This window comes from Podarcis muralis, chromosome 7 (genome assembly GCF_964188315.1).
Source record: "Podarcis muralis chromosome 7, rPodMur119.hap1.1, whole genome shotgun sequence".
NCBI lineage: Eukaryota > Metazoa > Chordata > Lepidosauria > Squamata > Lacertidae > Podarcis > Podarcis muralis.
The window spans coordinates 11,122,919-11,128,918 of NC_135661.1; the positions used below are offsets into that span (position 1 = coordinate 11,122,919).

Sequence of the window (6,000 nt, forward strand, 5' to 3'; positions counted from 1 at the left end):
TGCCCACCTCCCCAAAATGCACAAATCTAAATAGTCAGTCCACACCCACACTCAGTATTTGTCGAGCGTTTCCAGTTCTGCAGAGTCTCCAACTTTCCAGTTAAACAAGGACTAAAATGAGGGTCCAGCAACAGAGCACTCATTGACCCAGAATCCTTGAGAGACAAAGCAATCAATTCTGACAAGGAAAATCAATTATTTCAGTCATTCAAAGCAAATTCATTGATTGTTTAATCTTTTGCTTTTCAAGAGGGAACTGGGCATTCAAAGAAAATAGATAGAATAGCTAGAATAGGAGCAGATCAAGGTTGTGTTCCAAGCTTATCTTTGAAGGGCAGGGGAATACCTATGTCAGTTTCAAAATGAAGGGATGAAAAGTGAGCCTGCATATACTGCTTTGGTAGAATATACTATATTTTAAGAATACAGTACGTGTATGGATTCAGCAACATTAGTAGGTATCAGCTACGTCATTCAGTTTTAGAGAATACATTTTATCTATAAGCTGGGGAGAGGCTTGAATGATGCTGCTCAGTGAAAGAGAGAAGAGTTAATTCCTTGTCCTCCAATATTTTAATATACAATAAATGCTTCCTAGTTTGAAAGGCAGGCAGTTTATGAGTTAAAGTTACAGAAACACACTATCCCTGCATCAATTTTAAATTAGTCCCAACCAGACAGGGAATGTAGTCTATCACTGCAGGTGAATTAACCTAAATTCTTCACCTGGTTTATAAGCCTTATATGTCTGCCACCCATTTTGTTTCAAAAAAAGATGGACATACAAGTGAAAGGGAGAGGTTACACCCAGGAGTGCGTTAGGAAGAAAGCATTCATTTTTAATCAGATGGATGATTCTCGCTGGCACCAACCCATTTCAATCCTCTTATCCTTTTCCAACAGTCAATTTGAAGGCAAAAACCCTGCAGTAATTAGCTAGATGTTCGCTCTGGTATCACACAGAGAATGGCTAGAATGCTATTATTAATGTACCAACAAGAAGGGAGCAAAATGAGGCTAATATCTGCTGTAGTAACAAGGCATTATCAGGGAGACAGAGACAGAGAAACAGAAGTGATGGAATGAATATATCATACGATAACAAGGCTTTTGTAGTTACAGCTACGGAGGCAACAAACTGGGTTAATATAAAAATAAGCAGAAAGATACTTCAAGTGCCCATAAGTGGAGGAAACGGGTTGCTACAAGTAGAAAGCCAGAACTCAAATCAGCTGTGGGGGGTGGGAAGAAAAGAGAACCAGGGGCCGCTCACCTCAGAAAAGATGTGAAAAGGGGCGGAGGGTATGACGGCAAATGCTATAGCTTGGCATGGAGGAAAAAATATGTGTATCTAGGCTGCAACCATCAGGGTCTAGTGGGGAGAAGAGGAAAGGCAGGATTCCTATAGGCAGAAGATGCCAAGGTGGAAAGAAGGGGCGACTGAGGGAGCACATTTGTGTGAACGCACACATGGAAATCAGTGACTCCAGGCACATTGTAAAGAGGAGTTCGCGGGAGGGTGTGACAGCTGTGCATGCTGCAACTATTAACATTGCACAAAACAGTGCACAGTACAAAGGTTAGTATGGATTATTGGGCGGGGGGGGGGGGCAGAGAAAAAGGGGGGGTTGCAATAACTGCGCCTTATAAACCAGGAGATGCAAAGAGTAGAAAGAAGGCAAAGTCGTGAACTACTGGTCCAGGTAGCCAAAAGAAAAAGAGGTGTAAATTCCGAATATTTAGAAGGGAAGGGCATAAGAGGTGAATAAAAGGGGCTATATTGGGGGGTGGGGGCGGGGAGGTAGGTAGATGCAAAAGGTCGTGGGCGCGGGACCCACCTTTTTGGATGGGGGGGATCATTATTCTGGGGCAAGGCGATGCTTGGAGAGGCCGGTCAAGGGGGGTCCCAAGCGGCGTGTGGACACCTGGGCGGGCGAGCAAGGATAACGGGGCGGCTTTGGGCCTGACAGGGCAAGAAGAAACCAGCGATCATGGAAAGAAACGAAACGAGAAAGGGATGCTTCAGGAAGGATGGCGAAGCCGCGGAGGGAGGGAAGGAGCCCAGAAATAACCTGGATATTTTTTGGGGGGGCCGAGGCATTCGGGGGGGGCCGGACAGGTGGGCGTTAATGGAAGAATGGGGCACCCCCCCTTCCCCTATCCGAGCGACCTCCCCTCCCCTCACCTGCCATGGCTGGAAGCGGCTGGAAATGGCGTCGGTGGCGGTGGCGGTGGCGGCGGCGGCGGCGGCCTGGGGTGGCTGCGCTCCCTCGCAGAGCGGCGGAGACTGAGGGAGCGCGAGCGAGGGGACTTGGCGGCCGAGGCATGGAAGAGGAGGAGGAGCAGGAGGCGGAGGAGGTAGGACGCGAGGGCGGGCGAGCGAGCGAGCGAGGGCCGCCCCCTCCTCACAAGATGGCGCCTTCCGCCGCGGCCCCTCGGGCTGCGCGGAAAGAGCGCGGGCGGCGCCGGCCTTCCTTTCTCGCGTCTCCCCCCCCCCCTCGCCGGGGGTGATGGCGTCGGCGGCGTCTCGGAAGCGGCTGCTTCTCCCACCGCGGCCCCTCAGCGGCTTGGAGGGAGGCGGCGGCGGCGGCGGCCGGGCAGGCCGGGGATGGAGATAGCGCCGCCGCCTTTGTTCTTCTCTGAGGAGGCAGCTGCGCTCGCTGCTCGTTTCCATAAACGGATTAATCCATATGCTGTGTGTGTATATCCCTATATATTTCTATCTAGGCGATGTACATGAAACGGTAAAACCTGTTTCCCATAAAATCCTCGGAGTGGAATAAACGAACGAGCGGACATGCCTAGATTACGTATTCGGACAGGCTATATTATTATTATTTTATTATTATTCTTCATTGAATTTTTATGCCGTCTTATACCCGCAAGTCTACCCAAATACGTTAATTCGACCATATTAACCCGTTTTCTTTCTTTATTTTTGCTATTCTCTCCCCCCCCCCGTCTTTTTATACAGAATATGTTAATATGTGTGTGAGAGGGAATTTATTATTGCTGCTGTTATTTGCCTCAGCCAACATCCAGCCCCGTCATTTGAGGGGGGCGGCGGCTCAGTAGCAGTTTAACCCCCAAACAGTGGCGTAGCGTGGGCTGTCAGCACCCGGGGCAAGGCAAGTAATAACCCATGGATTTGCGCCCCCTAACCTGTGGATTTGCGCCCCCTAACCCATGGATTTGCCCTAACCCCAGATGTTGCGCCCGGTGCGGCCGGCCCCCCCTGCACCCCCCACACTACGCCACTGCCCCCAAAGGAAACTTGGCCGACAAATAAGAAGATGAGCCAATTGTTGTTTTATTTCCCCTTTTCCGTCCTCTCAGGGCGAGTTTCTTCTGAGTTGTGGTGACAGGTAGAAATGCAACAGGTTCAGCTCCCCACCCCACCCCTCCTTGTGACGCTCTCACAGGTCCTCATGGTTCTGTGTCTTAGCTTAGCCCCCCAGGTGCCTGCCGGCTCTTTGGGACTACAAGTCCCATCAGCCCCTGAATCGTATAGGTATGCTTGATGGGAACTGCAGTCCAAAACATCTGGGAGTCCACCAGGTTGGAAATCACCAGCCTGCCTGCTTGTGGGTTTCCCACTGAGGCATCAGACTGGCCGCTGTGGGGTACAAGGTGTGCTTGTTTTTTTCCTGCCTGCCCCAAAGCTTTCTAGAGGTGGCCTACCTGAATGGGGGTGAAAAAAGGGAGCACCTCCTGAAAAAAACAACAATTCCTGGGTTCATAGTAGCACCTGACTACTTATGGTTGGGTCTACAGTATATTGATTTTTTAATAAAAATTATAGGGCACGTTTTGCCTGGTATTATAGGAATTCTAAGGTCTCATATGGGACGTGGGTGGCGCTGTGGGTTAAACCATAGAGCCTAGGACTTGCCGATCAGAAGGTCGGCGGTTCGAATCCCCACGATGGGGTGAGCTCCCGTTGCTCAGTCCCAGCTCCCGTTGCTCAGTCCCAACCTAGCAGTTCGAAAGCACGTCAAAGTGCAAGTAGATAAACAGGTCTCCGGCGGGAAGGTAAACAGCGTTTCCGTGCGCTGCTCTGGTTCGCCAGAAGCGGCTTAGTCATGCTGGCCACATGACCCGGATGCTGTACACCGGCTCCCTCGGCCAATAAAGCGAGATGAGCGCCGCAACCTAATGGTCAGGGGTCCCTTTACCTTTTACCTTAAGGTCTCATATATATAAATCATATGTATATATTTGCCTTGTTGATTTATGATCATAACTATATATACCACATGTCTGAAATAGTATAGGAGGAACAGTCATGAAGCCATTTTGACTCTTCCAGCCACCTCAAAAATTCTCTACAGTAAGGAAGGAAATGGGGAAACCTCCCCATTGTCTCTTTCCTCACAAATCCTGTCTTAAGGGCGTATTATAGGGTGAGCCTGTGACCTGGATTCAGGGACTAAGTATTTAGCATCTCAGAAGGAATGGCCAGGCTGCCCAGGTAAAGCAATCACTCCTGCCAGACAGGATTTATGCTGTAGCCTTCTGTGATGTATGCATGATTTTTTGGGGGGTGGTCTCTGGCTACAGGATGGGCAACTTCAAAAGTCTATAGAAGGGCTTGCGCACCATTGTTATGGGGCTGGGTCCTTCCTGACTCCTGCATGTGGTTGTGAGCGCCCTGTTGCAACAGTTAACAAAGATCAGGCTCGCTAGCTGCCTTGCTTCTCAATACAGTGGACCCTCCGGATACAAACGTAATTCGTTCCAGGGGTCCATACGTACCCCAAAAAGTCTGCATCTAGAGGCGCCGCTTCTGTGCATGCGTGTGCGGCAAAACCCAGAAGTATACACTTCCGGGTTTGCCACGTTCGCAACCGAAAAGTTTCATTACCTGAAGCTAACGTAACCCAAGAGTCCACTGCATTCTCTGGTTGGTCTGTTATTTTCTCCTAACAACAGAGAACCTACTTAAGGACTCTATACGGGCTCTTAGATACCCCATAGGGGACAGGGAGCAGTTTTTTTCTTATAACACTGGGAACCATGTGTATACTGCCTTGAGTTACATGATGGAAGAGATCCAGATAGAAATGTAATAAATAATAGTGAACAATACATGCCTAGGATCATGCTGTAAACCTCTGGAACATTTTTTGGGGGGGAAGAGGAGAAATGGAGGAAACATAAATAGAAGAAATATTTTTTTAAAAAACAGGATGGAAAACAGGAAATGGGGAACAGAAGATAAGGAACTGGGTGCCATTTAATAAATACATAATAAGAAAAGAATTATGGAATAGTAGTAGTAGAAGTAAGCTAGTAAGCATGGCCAAAAAGAGCCAATTCGCCTGACTCTGCCATTTTAAAAACATTTATCAATTCTGTTTGTTTTCATTTCAAGGCTTTTGCAGGTTTAAAAGAAGGGAGAACATGGAAAAATTAAAATTGCACATAACAGAAAAACTACAAAGCATTTTCCTAATCAAATATTTCAATATTTATAGGGGCACAAATGAAAATATCTGTTTTACCAAGTCACAGATGCACACAGATAAATCACTGCACATGTCAAATCTGTGCCCCCTTAAGAAGATGAAATAGTACTGTATTACTAAGATGATAGATACAATTGAGACAAAAGCTGGCTGCTGTACTCTCTTTTCAAAAAGTTTAGGTTGGGCACTGGGCAGTTTGGGAGGGGAAACCTAAGGTGCATTCAGCTTCTTGTATCTGGGGTCTCTGCGCTCCCATGCATAGGATGGCAGTTCAACTCTCCTTCGGAGGGCTTTCTTCTTGGAGTGCCTTGTTATCATGTCATTTGATCTCCAAAGGAAGCGAGTCCTTGGTAGCATTTGAAGTTTAGTTCCAGTCTCCTTGTTGGTACATGTGAACTTACTGACCACTTCAGAACTGTTACCTGCATTAGTTGCTTGATAAGTGTCACATTTCAAACCATGTTGCTTTTTCTATTCAGAGGCTGAGCTCTGCAAAAGAAACCCTAGCATCTGGATCAGGCTTTCTCAAAAG

General features: G+C 47.8%; 1 protein-coding gene across 7 annotated transcripts in view; it reads right to left on the minus strand.

Annotated features, from left to right (window-relative positions):
* The window catches only part of SLC23A2 (solute carrier family 23 member 2), a 79,597-nt gene extending 77,004 nt beyond the window's left edge, over positions 1-2,593 (minus strand). For 3 of the 7 annotated variants that reach the window (XM_028741218.2, XM_028741215.2, XM_028741216.2), the window contains exon 1: positions 2,186-2,591. The gene's annotated coding sequence lies outside the window, so the exon portion shown is untranslated. Of the gene's footprint in view, positions 1-2,185 lie in introns of all 7 variants that reach the window. The other 4 variants (XM_077931202.1, XM_077931203.1, XM_077931205.1 and 1 more) reach the window with 3 other exon arrangements.
* Between the last annotated feature and the right edge of the window lie 3,407 nt (positions 2,594-6,000).